The 18021-nt window shown below is 41.3% G+C and overlaps 1 protein-coding gene across 4 annotated transcripts in view; it reads right to left on the bottom strand.

Moving 5' to 3' along the window:
- SOSTDC1 (sclerostin domain containing 1) overlaps positions 1-18021 on the bottom strand; it is a 75616-nt gene that overhangs the window by 24525 nt on the left and 33070 nt on the right. For 3 of the 4 annotated variants that reach the window (XM_061586814.1, XM_061586813.1, XM_061586812.1), the window contains one exon: positions 7949-8067. The exons of the other annotated variant lie outside the window; for it this stretch is intronic. The gene's annotated coding sequence lies outside the window, so the exon portion shown is untranslated. The remainder of the gene's footprint in view (positions 1-7948; positions 8068-18021) is intronic. 4 annotated transcript variants of the gene reach the window in all.

Here is an 18021-nt window from a genome sequence, read left to right as displayed (position 1 = left end):
GCCAGCATGGTCAATGGTCCAAGATAATGCGAGCTGCAGTCCAAAAACATCTTGAGGGTCACAGGTTCCCTATCCCTGTTGTGTAGGATTGCAGCCTGATTGTGATAACTTTCACGTTTTACTCCTGAACCTATTCAGAATACAGTGCATGGTCCCACCAAGAACTACAATTTAAATGTTCTTTTCTGTTAACGCCCCTTTATTTTGAACGTATTATCATCCCCCAAAATAACATACCAAACTACTGGGGGAAAATACAATATATCACAGTAAGCTTTTTTTTATTATTGAATGTGCCCAAAAAATCTCAGCAGAACTTTGAAGCTGAAGCAGTCTGATCAACAAATCATATCACTGACTGATCCTCAGGGAATTGGCTGACCCAGTTGTTAAGACCAGTCTTCACCAACCTGGTGCCCTCCAGAAGTTTTGAACTACAATTCCCATCAGCCGCACCCGACATGGCTGTACTCTCTAGAGCTGATGGGAGTTGTAGTCCAAAACAACTGGAGGGCACCAGGTTGGTGATGACTGGTTAAGACAAGGATCTGTCACCATCATGTGCCATTTGACTCTCAGTGCCCTTGACATCTTGGGCTACATCCACACCAGAAATTTATTCCTCTTTAAACAGTCATGGCTTCCCCCAAATAATTCTGGGAAGTGTAGATTGTGAGGGGGTCTGAGAGGAGATGGTCATTCCCCTCACAGAGCTACATTCATCAGAATTCTCTGGGGAGAGGGGTTGACTGTTAAACTGCTTTGGCCACTGGAGCTCTGTCAGAGGAATAGAAGTCTCCTAATAACAACACTCAGCACCCTTCACAAACAACACTTCCCAGGATTCTTTGGGGAAAGCGATGATGGTTTGAAGTGGAATAAATGTCTGGTGCGGATGTGGCTTTGGTTTCTAAATTGTATACACAGCAGTGATAGGTGATGGAATCTAGCATAGCTATAGCTGTATCCTGTACAACATTCTGCATGAGCTAAAAAGGGGCAGGTCTACTCTGCTATGCTGCGTATTAGCTGCAATCTCATTTTGAAACCTATTACTAATGTATTAGTATCTCTCTAAGCCAACCTTTCCCAACCTTTGGGTCCCCAGATGTTGTTGGACTGCAACTCCCATCAGCCCCAGCCAGCATGGGCAATGGCCAGGACTGATGGGAACCGTAGTCCAGGAAAATCTGGGTACCCAAATGTTAGGAAAGGCTGCATCTCGGCTATTCTAGTTTATGGATATTATCCAACTATTATTATTATTTTCATTTATGAATTGCTTTCCATGAATAATCTTGAAGCAATTTCATAATAAAAACATATATAAAACAATACTAAGAGTAGACCCATTGAAGTTAATGAACTTACCATGCTCTCACCTCAAAGCCATGACATGGTGTTATGATAGCCATGGGCATTATTATAGACTGGCGGGGATGGGGTGGGGGCAGCCCCAGGTCTCTGGGGCTCAGCCTTTGGTCTGCCAGGGGCTGCTACAAATGGGAGAGGGGGGAAAGCAAGTGCTAGTACCACTCATCACATTGTAGTGAAGGAGTCACTCGTTCTTCTCCTTTAAACCAAGCAAAGGCATCTGAGCTGCTACTAGCACTGCTACGGCCATGCACTGCATGCTGCAAATCACAAATGTCCCAGGGAAGACAGGAAATGATGGTGTTCCCATCTTCCCATTTCTTTTCCAGGTGACATTGTACAGATAAAGTAATGGCTCCATACAATGCCCCTGGAAAAGAAATGGAAGCAACGTGGATTCCATTTTTCCCAGGAGCACCTGTGGATTTGGTACACTGTGTTAAGAGTGCAGTGCAGAGTTGGCAGCAGTGGCAGCTCAGTCACCAGCTTTCCTTTTGGGTGAAGTTGCTAAAAAAGGAAGCTGCACACTGAACACATCATCTCATAATAAGAATTAGGGGTGGGCATTAGCTCTGTAAGCATGCCAAATAACAAGGTGAATCAAGGTGATTCCTGAGTTAGATTGTGCTATTAACAAGGTGTCTTGAAGTGGATCAGGGACCCCCTAAGCTACCAAGTCACTCTGTGGCTTTGGTTCTTCTAAAAAGTTAAATGCATAACCTTCCCCCCTTCTTTTCCTGGAAAACAAATTTAAGCTGATGGGCAACATCCAGAGCTCAAAAGGGAAGGGCATCCTTGCTTTGAAGGACAGGTCTGGCTTTTAATCACAGTGAATTACTTTCTGAGGCCACTTCCATCACAGAATTTCGGGGGAGGGATGCTGAAGTAAATAAACAGTTGTGTAGTGGTTAAGGTGTTGGACTATGACCTGGGAGACCAGGGTTCGAATCCCCACACAGCGATGAAGCTCATTGGGTGACCTTGGGCCAGTCACTGCCTCTCAGCCTCAGAGGAAGGCAATGATATACCACCTCTGAATACTGCTTACAATGCAAACTCTATTCATAGGGTCACCATGAGTCAGAATCGACTTGAAGGCAGTCCATTTCCATTTTCTCACATGGTTCATCATTCTTCTTTGAGATTTGGCTGTAAGAGCAGGGCATAAGCAGAGGAGTTAAACTATCAGGGTGGCCCACTTCCTTCTCAATCACCTTTTATTTACTAAACAATTAAAATTATTAGCTCTCTCTTTTTTCATGAGGGTACTTCCAGGAAGTGGGGGGAGTCACTGAGAAAAAATAGACTTTTCCAGGTTTTTCTATAATGAAAGTAAAAATCACATAATACAATGGTGCTGGAGCTATTTAATTAATTTATTTATTTATTTTGTTGCATTTATATACCGCCCATAGCAAGTAGCTCTCAGGGCGGTAAACAGAATAGGATAAAATACATACATGATAATAATAATAATAAAATCACAAAACATATAAGACACAATGAAAACAAAATACAATTAAACAAAATATAAGATGATAAAAGGATTAGTATTACAAGATTAAAAAGATAAAAAGATTAAAATGATTAAAATGCCTGGGAGCATAAGAAGGTCTTTGGCTGGGTTTTCATCAGCAGCTCCCTTGCATCTCCAGTTTTGAAACCAAGGGAGGGAACGTGAGTTCTGTTTTCCCACCCCAAAATGGTAAAGTCTGTCCATGTGGGAGAACCATTGTACCTCTTTTTCTATGCCTGCAAATTCCATCTGCTTATATGAAAAGAAAAAAAAGTTGTAGCTGTTTTTAGATTCTGCATAATTGTTAATGGAGATGAAGCAGAACTTTCCATTTACAGATTAGATTTGGACTTGAATAATGAATCGGAATGACAGACAGCGAATACAAAATAGTTTGGGCTGCTTCCAAATGGTAGAGTTACAAGATGAATCTTGTGGTTACTGCACACCCCTAGTAAGAATCTCCCCCATCCCCACCTGAAGAGAATTGCAATATGCACTCTATATGTATCATGCTTTATATTATCAGACGTTCTTTGAATTTAGAGTGGTTTATAGATTATGATATAAATAAAATAAAAATAATAAATATTTATTTCATATTTAATTTAATTTAATGATGAAGAATAGATGGAGTAATTGGAGAAACTGACTTTGGAGCAGGATCTGGATCACCTCAGCTGGAAATTAATTGGGACTAATTAATTAATTAACTGAAGTGATTTTGGTGATCAAGGGTGGGTTGCAAATTATTTGGAAAAAAAATTAGGATGATTTATTTGGAAAACAAATCAGTTTTCTATTTCTAATATTTCTAAATGTGCATTTATGCATATATATTAGCATATGCTGATATTGTGTAAATATTTGTTTATTTGCCTGGTTTGCAATGACTCATGACAGGGCCATCTCAGTGGTGATTCCCCATTTCTGAAATGCCCTCCCTAGTCAGTTGTGTCAGTCCCCTTTTAGGAGAAATTTAAAAACATTCCTGTTTACCCAGAGTTTTGATGGCTGAAAGACCTGTCCCTGGCCACCATGAAATCATTAGTTTTGAGAGTAGTTGATTGATTTTACAAGTGTTTAACTGTTTTTAGAAGGTTGTTTCTAACTCTTTTTTAGAAATTTTAATGGTGTTGTTTGAGTATAAACATGTTCTGGGCTTCTTTGGAAGAAAGGCAGCACATTAATTAATTAATTGGCCTGGGCCCTAGTTCTTTTAAAGTACCTAGCAATGTCCCTGGTAACAAGGACAGAAGTTGTTACAGTGTCAGGTATGGGCTAGGGAGACCAGGGTTTAAAATCTGCCCTCAGCCTTGGTGATTGTGTTTGCCACCTTGAGCACTTTGGAAGAAAAGGTAGGATATAAATACTGTAAACAAGTAAAATTCTGCACCATTCTTAAAAACACATTCAGCCCATGTTTCTTCAGAAATAAGCCCCACTGAAGTCAATAGGACTTACTCCGTACGAAGTGTGCATAGGATTGCAGTCCAGTCTGATTTGTAGCCACTTAAGAGACGTTGAAGCTTTACAGCCCAATCCTATAGATGGTTTTCAGCTGGGTTTGCTCCCAGATAATTGGGTACAGCAGAGATGTGCCTCTCCATAAGTTGTTGGGCTGCATCTCCTATCATTCTTTACTATTGCCTATGCCGGCTGGGGCTGATGTGAGTTGCAGTCCTACAGCACCCAAAGGGCAAAAGGTTTCCCAGCTCTAGCCGGTGGAGGCTGGCCCATTAGGAAGAATGGAGACCTGCCCCACAACCTCAGTTTAGCCTCAGCCAGCCCCCACCTGCCTGTGTTCTTTCTTACAAAGAGTCCAGCTTTGTCAAGTCAATTCAACTTATTGCACAAGCGAAAGGCCATGACAACTACATTAAAAATGTAAAAACATACAGAGGTATGTAGAAGTATACAGAGAACAAATTGCTGTTGCAACCAATAATATAAAAGAATTTCAGAGTTACCATCAGCGAGCTCAGTTTAAGACTCTGAATCTTCCAAACAATTTGTATCAATTTTATCTAGTTCTTTCTTTCTAATCTTTTTCGCAGCAAGCGCGAAAAGAGCCGCTTTGTATGTCGCGTAACCATTAGTATCGCTCAGGAGGAATTGTACTGATTCTACAAGGGCATTCCCACTTCCCTGAGACAACAGAGGTCTCAAGAATCTCTCTCTTGGGTGCCCATACAAAGGACAAATTAACATATAATGAACAATGTCCTCCACCTGACATTAGTTGCAAATACACAATCTATTTTCAAATGGCACCTTTTTGTAGCGTCCATCTAGTTCTGCAGTTGGCATGACTTGGAAAAGTAGTTCTATAAAAGCATTTCTTAGAGAAACTGGCATTAATTTGGTCAAATAACTGGCTCTAAAATGTTCAGTTTTCACAGAAGAGAACCATGGGGAAAATCTGGAGATCTTAGTCCAGCTTTGTGACACTGCCTGTCAGCTTCCTCCTCTTTAGCCTCAGTGTTGCCCTTGTAGAACTCAGCAGGGAAAATGGGGACAAAACTAGAATTAGCTGGCTCTGCCTATCATTGGCTCTGCCTCCACCCACTATTGGCTTGTCTGCTGGTGCCCATTGGGACTGGTGGGGCGGAAGTCAGGGAGCCCAACAGTAGGTGAAGCCAGAGTCAATGACAGGCACAGCCAAGACATTCTAGTTTTGTCCCCATCCTCCTTCCTCCTGACTTCTACAAAGGACAAAACTGAGGCTAAGGAGGAGGGAGCTGACAGCTAGGGCCACCTGCTAGACTTGTAAGAAAGGAAATAGGCAGGTAGAGGCTAGCTGAGGGCAAACTGAGCACATGGTGCCCCACTTGCCCTAATGGACTAGCCTCCACTGCCTTCCTGCCTTCCATGCTTACCAATGGCACCACTGACTGCAGCATGAGACTCTTTTAAAGTGCCATTCATTCATTAAAGGCCTGGAACATCAAGTCCAAAGGGTGCATCTTAAATAAGAGTTAATTAAAGCTGGAATAAGATGATTGAAGAGTATATCCTTCTAAATCATGGATTAAACTTTTAATATAATATTGCGCTAATTGTGTTTAAATTTACTACTTTGTTCCTAATTATTTAAGTGTTTTGAAATGACTGCAAGAGTGCCTTAGAAAAATATGTACTCGACAGCAAATCCATCCAGAAAATCTGGCACAGTTGCATGGTTTTCTAAATAAGTGCTGGCCTAACCTGTTCTTTGATCCAGCAAACAGCCATAATTTCAAACAAGGCCTACAGGCCTTCAAGGAATCAGGACTATTCATTCCTTTCTCCTTCCTCTTTTCCCCAAGGGGACCACTTCACCTTGCACAAGTTGTAATCTACAAAGTGCAGCTCCCACACAAGCTGTCAGGGGGTCTCTTGGGGGGAAAATCACTGTGTTTTGTGTGGAATGGAACACCTTCTTAGGAACAGCATTCTTTAACCAGATGCCTATTTTCAGCTTGTGCCATAGAGTTCAAAGTACGATGAGATGACTACCTTTAATTTAAATTGTTGTAGAACAGTTAAAAATCAAACATTGCTTTTTAAAACAAAAGTAACCAGAGAAAATAGCCTCTGCTTATAATTATCAAAATGTGATAATTTTATCAAACTTTCTACCTTCAGGGAGCATTTTCCACCCTAATGTATCTGCCACAATGCTTGTACTCAATTCAAAGGAATGGGGGGGGGAATGGGGGGGGAGAGAGAGGTAGCTAATTATGAACAGAATGAGTTGTGTGATCTGGCCCTCACTCAAGACTTGGTAGAAACACACTCACTGTTCTGCTGGTTCTAGTGCATATCCACCTCTCTCTGAAAATGGAGGGACACGACACCAGTCAAACTCCACGCCTTTTTACTGTGAACCTGGTAGGAGCAGCTTGAGTGCTTTCTAAAAAAAATAATCTTCAAAGAGATTTTGCAACTGATCGGTAGATCAACCCATATCTCATCTGGGTGTGGCTAATGAAAACACTAGTGACTAGTGTGTTTACAGCCTCAATCAGTGGCATACGGTAGTGGTAAATTCTGAAGTGCAAGAGCTCACCATAACAGCCTGCATAGCCACACACCAAGAAACGGCTATAATTCAGACAACTGTTGCTCATCCATTTTTATATAAATACATACACACACCCCAAAGAGAAGTGGTACATACCATAATATCTAGATTGGTAAAATCAGCATAACTGCAATCCTGTGCATAGTTTGCTAGGAGTAAGGTTCATTAAACTCAGTCTTGCTTACTTCTGACTGAATAGGCTCAACTTCTGAAACACAATGCACTTGAACAAAAGATCTTCAACCAGCTGAAATGCAACCTTTATTTTTGAATTAGAAATTCAGAAATGCAGGGAGCACATAGATCAAGACTAAAAGGACTTTGTGATCACAGTTAGTACAGATGACTACTTCAGATATAGTACAAGCTATCTGAAGATTTCTCTGGAGATGATCATGATACCTCTGTGATTAACATCAACCGAGTTTTAAGTACATAATTTTGCATACCTCCTTGGAAGTAACTCTCACTGAAACCAGTGGGAGTTACTTTCAAGTACACATCCAATTTTTTATGTTAATTTTTGCATATACTTGTTTGTTTTTATTTTAACAGCAAGGTCAACAACTCAATTATGGATTTGAATGTTGCTATGTTTTTCCTGGCTCATATATAAAGCGGAACATCATCATCAGTAATCATATTTTGGCAATCACAAATCTTGCTGATGTTGCACATTCTAGAAACCATTTTATTTCATTACAGTATAGCATCTACTATTAATATCTAAATATTGACTTTCTCTTTTTGGTGATCCAAATTCATTTGTGTTTTCTGTGTAACTCCATATCAAGATAACCCATGCTGATAATGCTCCCTTTTTGGTAAGCATCTAACAATCCCCAAAGTGTCTGATGTTCCACAGAGCAGTTCAATAAATGAGGGTGTGTTACTGGCCATAAATGTATAGTTCACTAGAAGTCATCCAATCAACATATTACATCTTATCTATACATCTCTTTGTTCCAGAAAAGTTTGAAGAAGCAAATTACCTTGAAGCATGAGGGCATTTTTCAACTCTTGATGAACTATATAGTTCCCAGTTCTTCAAATCACAAGTTAGGCTATTTTGGAAGACCCAACAGCACACTTGCCTTAAAAGCTGCAATATCTGTAAATAAGAGATCAAATGAAATCCTAACACTTAATCTTCATCTGAAAATCAAGTGGCAGAGACCACAAAAGAATGTACAACTTCTCAGTATGAAATCCCAATACCCTGAATTTTCTAAACAAGGTCTGTGCATTAGTTCAATGTATAGTATATTTAACTTAGAATTGATAAGACAATGGCCCAATTCAGATATTTACTGGGCAGTTATCCTATTTGCGTGGTGTATGTGAGGAAGCAAGTCCTTCCTCATCACAAATAATGTAAAGTACGGGTTAGGCACTCCACAGACAGGCCCATATATACATGCAAGGGCCTGATTCTATGGATTTCTAATATGTAGAGTGTCCACCTCACACATTCAGGCTATATCTGCATTATATACTTAAACCCCTATAATACCACTGTTACAGTCATAGGAACTGCAGTCTCTTAAGCGTGTTGAGAGTTGTTAAGAGATCCATAGCTACAATTTCAAGAGTGGTTTAACAATCAATTCCTTTTCCCCAGGGGACTCTGAGGGTGTCCTAACACCTCTCAGCACCCTTAAAAAGTACAGTTCCCAGGATTCTTTGGGGAATGCCATGACTGTTGAAATAGTATAAGAGTACTTTAAACATATGTTGTGGATGCTACCTCAATGGACCAGAGAAGCCTCCTCCGGGTGCCTACTCAGAGAGAAGCCCGGATGGTGAAAACAAGAAAAAGGGCCTTCTCAGTGGTGGCCCCCGAATTATGGAATACTCTTCCTGATGAGATACGCCTGGCACCAACATTATTATCTTTCCGGCGCCAGGTAAAAACCTTCCTCTTCTCCCAGGCATTTTAGTATTTTAGCATTTTAGTATCCTAGCATTTTTGCATTTTAGTATTTAATATGCACTTAGTATCTGTTTAATTATATCTTAACTTTTGTATAATTAACTTATTTTAATTGATGATATGTGGTTTTTAATTGTATGTTATTGGTTTGTTTGTTGTAAACTGCCCAGAGAGCTTCGGCTATGGGGCGGTATATAAATTTAATAAATAAATAAATACATAAATAAGTAAATAAGCCCTACCATTAGGCAAAGTGAGGCAACTGCCTCAAGTGATAGACAGTGGGGAGCAGTGAGAGCAGTCCTCTTGCTCTTTCTCCTGAGTCTCTGGCCATTCTCCTCTGTGGAAGGGTAAAGCAGCCTGTCCTGCACCCCCTAAATTAGCCTGCTTCCCTCAAATGTCCTGAAAAATTGCCAGTACTGAAATAAGCTTCAACTGCAGTCAGCTTCTATACATGGAATTGGGAGAGGCATCTTTTCCTTCATTCCAGGCACCAAAATGTCTTCAGCCAGGCTTGTTCCTCTGCCACAGCAGGTGGACTATTATTCAGTTGCATGAGTAAGCTCTGCATCTGTAATGGATTTCAGCCATCAGCCAACCATAGATTAAAAGCTTTTGGACATTGAAGAGTGTGGATCCAACATGTTTCCACTTAAGAAGCTTTGTGACTATAACATTCCCATCAACAAAGGGTGCCATGATAATTTATTCCAATTTTCTCAGTCTAGGTGCTAAGGAGATTATATTATCCTTACATAAATATAAAACAGATAGCTTTCATCAGAACTCTTCTTTCATATAATGGACCTACTTACACCAGATGTTTACATGAGATGAGGATATAGGATGGAAGTATTTTCAGCCCCAAATGTTTCCATACTATGTATCAAGATTGTGCAAAAATCAGAAAAATTGCATTGCAACAGTGGTTTTCAATTTGTGTTTTAGAGAAAGTTTGGGTTCCTTAGAAGCTTATGAGGGCTTATCAGAGTGACCTTATCATACTAAACATAAATTGTTTCCTCTCAGCAGAAAGAAAGAACTTTCCAGTCAAGTTCTAGAGAAGATAACTATTGGTGATGGATAAGAAAGTCAAATGGGTTTTGTTTTGAGCTAGAGTCAGTGATTTCTGCTTATGATTTGTTCCGGCTCCAAACCCCATCTTGTGAAAGTACATAGAGTCTATTGAAATAGAGCAATGGTGGGCTATGTTCTCTGGACTATACAGCTAGTCAAGACGCCATTCACACAACTAGCAGTTGCTTGAATTGCTTTAAAAAGTGAATAGCAGGCATGAGAAAGATTTGGAGCGAGACCCTGGCAGCAGGGTGGGTTAGGGGGCTTTAATATTTTATCTCTACTGTAGTTCCAATGTGGATTGGACCCCATCTCTGCTGTTGACATTGGAGGAAAACTTCTCATCTTCACCTATGGAAGAGTTTCTTCCAAGGCAAATAGACACAGGAAGGGGGGAGATATGAATTGTGACTCCATTGGGGGCAAAAGATTAAAGCCTCCTTTCCTCACGGTCCTGATCCCCTATCCCACCCCTGCCTGCTATTTATTTTTTTAAAGCCATTCATGTAGTTGCCTTCACTTTAAGTGGTAGAGAAGGCAGCAAGGTCAGAAGCAAAATCCCTTTGTTCCACTTATGTGCTTTTAATTTAAGAAACCAAGAGTGCCTGCTATTTGCAGTTAATGCCCAACTCATCAAGTTAATGCAGTTCATTAAGGGAAAGAGCTGTAGCTCAGTAACAAAATACATCCTTTCCATGTAGAAGTCTACGGCGTCTCTGGATAGGGAAAGGAAAGATTCTGGTCTGAAACCTTGGAGAGCTGCTTCCAGTCAGTGTAGACAGTACTGAGTTAGATGGGTCATTGGTCTGACTTTCTGTAAGGCAGCAGGGCTGGCACCAGGCATGACTGGGCTCTTGGGCATCAGCCTGCCCTGGGCTGCACAGCCATACACCCCAACACCTCCTCCCAATGCAGGCGGTGTGGGACTTAAATAGGCCTGCCCACCCCACCTACCTCCCACGTCAATGCGCACACCTGTCATCACCCAAGATGGCAGCAGGGGCATCAACTCCTTAGGGATGCCCCTGCTGCCATCTTGGCTGATAGTAGGCATGTACATGGAGCTCATGGGGTGTGCACACATGCACTAATGTAACAGGTAGGTAGAGCCTGTATTTAAGCCTTATTGGGGGGTGCCTGGGAGCTCCTGGTCTGCGATCCATGGCAGCGTCAAGTGACCCAACTCTGCCAACGATTGCAGAGCAGGAGATCCATCTTCCCATCCTAAGGATGGGCCTCTCTGGGCTGCAGGGGCCCTTGGTCAGGGCCCAACCTGGCCACCCTCTAGCACTAGGTCTGTAAGGCAGCTGCCACTGGTCTATGGTCCTTCCCTCTAAAATGGTTCATTAGGTCTGGATCTGCAATGAAACAGGCTACAGCTAGAGAAAAGCCTGGTTCTGTCACGACCAATGGACCAGAGGCAGAAGGTGTGGTCAAAGTAGAGATGTGGAGGCCCAGAAGAAAAACTGGGAAAATGGGAGGGAGGGGACTATTTTTTCAGGATGTGTGTGTCAGACCCCTACTCAGGGTCTGGTCTCGTAATGGATCTCTCACACTGGCCCCAGCACAGGTCTCTCACGAACCCACTACTAGGCACCACCACCTGACACTCTGTAACATAATACTGACCTGAGACTGTGCCTTAGTCTCCTCCGCATATTGCTATGTAGTGTCTGGATGCACTTATAGGCCACAACCTCCCTGTATCTTTCTGCCTTAAAAGATAACAGCCCTGGGTTGCTTTTGGTTACCTGCTGCTGTTAAACTACTCTTTCACCACTGCCACCATTGATACTGTTCCCAGCTTTGGTATTTGCTCTGCCCACACTTTATTTATTTATTTATTATTTATTATTTGATTTATATCCCGCCCTTCCTCTCAGCAGGAGCCCAGACCCTTCTGGTCTGTAATATCACAGCCAAGGATCAAGCGTGTTGTTAAACCAAAACTATTTATTTAATAACACAAGGAATAAACAAGATTACTTTAAATTCAGTCAACATGTTACATATAATAGCTTTCTCTTTATATATCTTAGTTCTAAAACGTGCCTCACTACCTGCCTAAACACAAATCCACCCCTCTAAAGCCCAGAACCAACAACAACCCACCAACCAACCTCCAACTGTCATTCTCTCATTTATACCTTCAATCACCCAGACGCTCAGCCAATCACAACTCAGCGTTCCTCAACATTCCAACACATGTACTCTCCACTCTCACTCACTCTACTTACCACATTTACCCTACAAAACCAACACTTACCATAATTACTGTACAACATTTACAGAGGCATCACAGGGTGTTTTGAATTTTTCCAGTTATTTTCCAGAAAAAAGTGAGGAAGAAAAAACTGGGAAAATGGGGGAAACATTTTTTCCTAAACCCCTCCCCCAGCCTTCACATCTCTAGGTCAAAATGAGACTAACATTAGCAAGGCAAGGCAGTCTGCATGGCCACTCTTAGCAACGAGTTGCTCCAACTAATGAACCGACTGCACCTTGAGGGTTTAACAGGGCTGGTGTGGCTTACGGAGTGAGCTAACAGCATGAAAGATGGAGAAGGAAAGCTGATGTTTTTCAGGCTGGAACTGCAGCCCTTGTGTCATAAAGTCTACTCTCCCTAGCTTTCTGAGGCATCCGAGTGCTGGTGGTGAAGGGGGTAAGATGCCAGAAATTGCCAGACAATTCCTCCATGGTAAATTCCAAGGCATGGGGTTGGAGCCAGAGAAATACCTGCTCATGGAAGGTGCCTCCACACAATTTTTGGCAATCCCTCCTTCTTCCTCAGCTTCCATTATGCCGCAGCCCATCCAGCTCAGGAGGGCCCTCTGACCCTCAAGAAAAGCTTTTGGAGGGCTTGGGAGCTAACTGGAGAGAGAAGGGGGCAGGAAAGTCACCTTCCACCCATCCCTTCTGTGGGCATTTTCCTGGATCCAGCTGGGATGGGCGAGAATTTGAATTCCGTTCACTTTTAAAGGTAAACCTACCTAATCAACACTTTCTGAAACAATATGAGAACCAAAACATTGCCATCCTTTGAAATTCAAAGTTCTACAAATTTTGTAATGCAGCTCTCTAGTACTCACATAATGTGCACAAAAATACACAAATTGGAGTAAAGTGTGCATAAAAAGGTATATATTCGTGAAAATGACATATAAAAGAGCATTATATTAGGCAAAATTGCATATAAAATGTATATATTAGGATAAAAATGGCACTCAAATGGTGATGAATTTTCACAAAGACTTTTTTTTTAATGCAAGGTGATGTGGAAATGTGGAGGATTGAACTTAAGATTGGAAAAACAAGAAACAGAGGGAACCTGAACTTGACAGATATGCCAGTCCTTAACCACATGGGAAGGAAACTGTACTGTAACAGTTAAATACTGGCTATTCAACTATCTCACAGTTGCAACAAGTCACCCACTCCATGCACTGTACGTACATCAGGATCTCTGAAATACTTTTGCTCCCATGTGAAGTAATTTCTTTTTTTAAAAAAGGAAAGATAATGGCAGTAATTTTCACTATTGGGCAAGTATCAAAGATAGAAACAACAGGGCATGAACATGCCACTAAGATGCCAAATCCGGAAGAGAAGGTGTGTACATAGACAAGAACACATTTTTCTTTCTACATGTCAGCAAATCCTCATAGTAAAATTGTTGTGAACATTTTTTAACAATTTGGTGTTGAAACATTTACAGCAGACAATTGGTTTCATAATGGAAAATATACAAGGGTTGTCTCTGATTTCATTAAGGCACCTATTGCTTTGGTACCTGAGGGTCTGAACTGAAGCCCACTGACGTCAATGGAGTATTTCCATTGACTTCAAGGGTCTTGGATCCGAACATTTTTTCTGTAAAGATTTTTTTTTTAAAAAAAATTATAGTAGAGTGTGCCCCAGGTGGAAACATTCTTGCTTCCTTCCTTCTCAGCATGCATGTTACAATATGAATTGGGATAGGAGATAGAAGAAATCTGGAGGGTAGGATGTAAGATGAAAAAGATTAAAAACATAAGTGAAGGAGTGGCTTTTAACCATTAAGAAAATAAACTATTCTTGCCAGTTACGGCAAGAAGGATGACATTCACTGTTGATGTGAATGTATTTGCAATGAGGTTTCATTAACTTTTCAATTACTATTACTGGCATCAAGATGATGCATTAGAAATAGTCAGACACATTAAGTTGTTTTTTTTAAAAGGGCTCTCTTATCAACACTGTTGAAATATTCTATAATGAGGATGATTTTCTGCTGTTCTTTTTGTGTGTTTCCTCCAAGCAGATATTCTTTGTGTGTGGTAGGAGTATCTCCAGAAATCTAATTCCATCTAAAATCTTAGACATACATTAGTTTATTATTTTATAGCTATATCAACAGCTAACGTCTGCAAGCTACCTGCAAGCATATTTTAAGCAATTGCTCTGATCTGGAGATCTTTGTGAACTTGGATATGAGTACAGATCTTTAGAGCACATGTTGTTGTTGTTAGGTGCCTTCAAATCGATTACGACTTATGGCGACCCTATGAATCGGTGACCTCCAAGAGCATCCGTCATGAACCACCCTGTTCAGATCTTGTAAGGTCAAGTCTGTGGCTTCCTTTATGGAATCAATCCATCTCGCGTTTGACCTTCCTCTTTTTCTACTCCCTTCTGTTTTGCCCAGCATTATTGTCTTTTCTAGTGAATCATGTCTTCTCATGATGTGTCCAAAGTATGATAACCTCTGTTTCATCATTTTGGCTTCTAGTGACAGTTCTGGTTTAATTTGTTCTAACACCCAATTATTTGTCTTTTTTGCAGTCCATGGTATGTGCAAAGCTCTCCTCCAACACCACATTTCAAATGAGTTGATTTTGCTCTTATCTGCTTTTTTCACTGTCCAACTTTCACATCCATACATAGAGATCGGGAATGCCATGGTCTGAATGATCCTGACTTTAGTGTTCAGTGATACATCTTTGCATTTGAGGAACTTTTCTAGTTCTCTCATACCTGCCCTCCCCAGTCCTAGCCTTCTCCTGATTTCTTGACTATTGTCTCCATTTTGGTTATTGACTGTATTGTATTGATAATCCTTGACAAGTTCAATGTCCTCATTGTCAGCTTTAAAGTTACATAAATCTTCTGTTGTCATTACTTTAGTCTTTTTGATGTTCAGCTGTAGTCCTGCTTTTGTGCTTTCCTCTTTAACTTTCATCAGCATTCGTTTCAAATCATTATTGATTTCTGCTAGTGGTATGGTATTGTCTGCATATCTTAAATTATTGATATTTCTCCCTCCAATTTTCACACTCCTTCATCTTGGTCCAATCCTGCTTTCCATATGATATGTTCTGCGTATAGATTAAACAGAGTGATAAAATACACCCCTGTCTCACTCCCTTTCCAATTGGGAACCAATCGGTTTCTCCATATTCTGTCCTTACAGTAGACTCTTGCCCAGAGTATAGGTTGTGCATCAGGGCAATCAGATGGTGTGGCACCCCCATTTCTTTTAAAGCATTCCATCGTTTTTCATGATCTACACAATCAAAGGCTTTGCTTTAATCTATAAAGCACAGGGTGATTTTCTTCTGAAATTCCTTGCTCCGTTCCATTATCCAATGTATGTTTGCAATATGATCTCTGGTGCCTCTTCCCTTTCTAAATCCAGGTTGGACATCTGGCATTTCTCGCTCCATATATGGTAAGAGCCTTTGATGTAGAATCTTGAGCATTACTTTACTTGCATGGGATATTAAGGCAATAGTTTGATAATTACTGCATTCCCTGGGATCCTGTTTCTTTGGAATTGGGATGTATGTGGAACGCTTCCAGTCTGTGGACCATTGTTTAGTTTTCCATATTTCTTGACAGATTTTTGTCAAAATTTGGACAGATTCAGTCTCAGTAGCTTGTAGCAGCTCTATTGGTATGCCATCTATTTCTGGTGATTTGTTTCTTCCAAGTATTTTAAGAGCAGCTTTCACCACACATTCTAAAATTTCTGTTTCTTCATCATACGGTTCCTCCATGAATGAATCTGTTATCCTGGTATCTCTTTTCTAGAGTTCTTCAGTGTATTGCTTCCATCTTCCTTTTATTTCATCTCCATCAGTCAGTGTGTTCCCCTGTTGATTATTCAACATCCCTACTCTTGGTTTAAATTTCCCTTTAATTTCTCTAATCTTTTGGAATAGGGCTCTTGTTCTACCCTTTTTTGTTGTCCTCTTCTATTTCTATACAATAACTATTGTAATAGTTCTCTTTGTCCCTATATACTAGCCACTGTATTGTTGCATTTAGGGTTCTAACAGTGTTTCTGCTCCTTTTGCTTTTGCTTTCCTTCTCTCTTTAACCACTTTAAGAGTTTCTTCAGTCATCCATTGAGATCTTTCTCTCTCTTTAACTAGAGGTATTGTCTTTTTGCATTCTTCCCTGATCATGTCTCTGACTTCAATCCATAGTTCTTCTGGTTCTCTGTCAGCTAAGTTGAAAGCCTCAAACCTGTTCCTTATTTGATCTTTATATTCTTCTGGGATGTTATTGAAATTGTATTTTTGCATTATGATTGCTTTGTTCTTCTTCTTTAGCTTTACTCTGATTTTGGATATGACCAGTTCATGATCTGTATTTATGTATTTATGTATTTATTTATTAAATTTATTAGTCACCCATCTGGCTGGCAATCCAGCCAGTCTGGGCGACGTAAAAAATTAAAACATAGAGTTACATTAAAATATTAAAATCTCAACCAATAATAATAAAACCTAACCCACCCCAAAAGCCTGTTTGAAGAGCCAGGTCTTCAAGGCCTGGCAAAAGCTCATCATAGAGGGGGCATGACGGAGATCATCTGGGAGGGAATTCCACAGAGTGGGGGCCACAATTGAAAAAGCCCTCTCCCTAGTCCTCACCAGTCTAGCTGTTTTAACTGGTGGGATGGAGAGGTCTTTCGAGGCTGATCTAGTTGAGCAGCATCACTGATGATGCTGGAGGCGCTCCTTCAGATAGACTGGGCTGAAACCATGCAGGGTTTTAAAGGTCAAAACCAACACCTTGAATTGGGCTCGAAAAACAACTGGTAACCAGTGCAACTCCTTCAGCATGGAGTGATGTGATCTCGGCAGCAGATGCCTTTAATCAGGCGAGCCGTTGCATTCTGTACCAGTTGCAGTTTCCAGACCGTTTTCAAGGGTAACCCCACATAGAGTGCATTACAGTAGTTTAGGCGAGAGGAGACCAGGGCATGTACCACCGATGGGAGCAGATGGTTGGGAAGGTAGGGGTGCGCCTCCGTATCAGATGGAGTTGATACAGCGCTGCCCGGCTCACAGCTGAAACCTGAGCCTCCATGGACAGCTGGGAGTCAAGAATGACCCCCAGGCTATGGACCTGGTCTTTCAGGGGCAATTGTACCCCATTGAGTACCAGGTCAACATCCCCCAGCCTTCTCTTGTCTCCCACGAGCAGTACCTCGGTTTTGTCAGGGTTCAGTTTCAGCTTATTTCTTCCCATCCAGCCACTCACCGACTCCAGGCACTTGGACAAGGTTTCTACAGCCAACCTCGGTGAAGATTTAAATGAGAGATAGAGCCACGTGTCATCCGCATACTGGTGACATTGCAGCCCAAATCTTCTAATGATAGCCCCCAGCAGCTTTATATAGATGTTAAACAGCATCGGGGAGAGGATGGAGCCCTGTGGCATCCCACAAGCGAGAGGCCAAGGATCCAAAACCTCATCCCCCAGTGCCACTCTCTGGTATCTCCCAGAGAAGAAGGAGCGGAACCACTGTAATACAGTTCCCCCTATGCCTAACCTCTCCAGGCGGTCCAGGAGGATACCATGGTCAACAGTATCAAAAGCTGCTGAGAGATCCAGGAGGACAAGGAAGGTGCATTCGCCCCTATCCAACGCCATCCTCATATCATCTACCAAGGTGATCAAGGCCGTTTCAGTCCCATGTCCTGGCCTGAAGCCAGTCTGCTCCTGGTCTTGTTTTTGCAGAAAGTATGGAACTTCTCCATCTTCTGTTACCAATTATATAAACAA

The sequence above is a fragment of the Rhineura floridana genome, chromosome 10 (genome assembly GCF_030035675.1).
Source record: "Rhineura floridana isolate rRhiFlo1 chromosome 10, rRhiFlo1.hap2, whole genome shotgun sequence".
NCBI lineage: Eukaryota > Metazoa > Chordata > Lepidosauria > Squamata > Rhineuridae > Rhineura > Rhineura floridana.
Note: the sequence above shows the minus strand (reverse complement) of the source record. Positions and strands in the feature narration are given on the sequence as shown.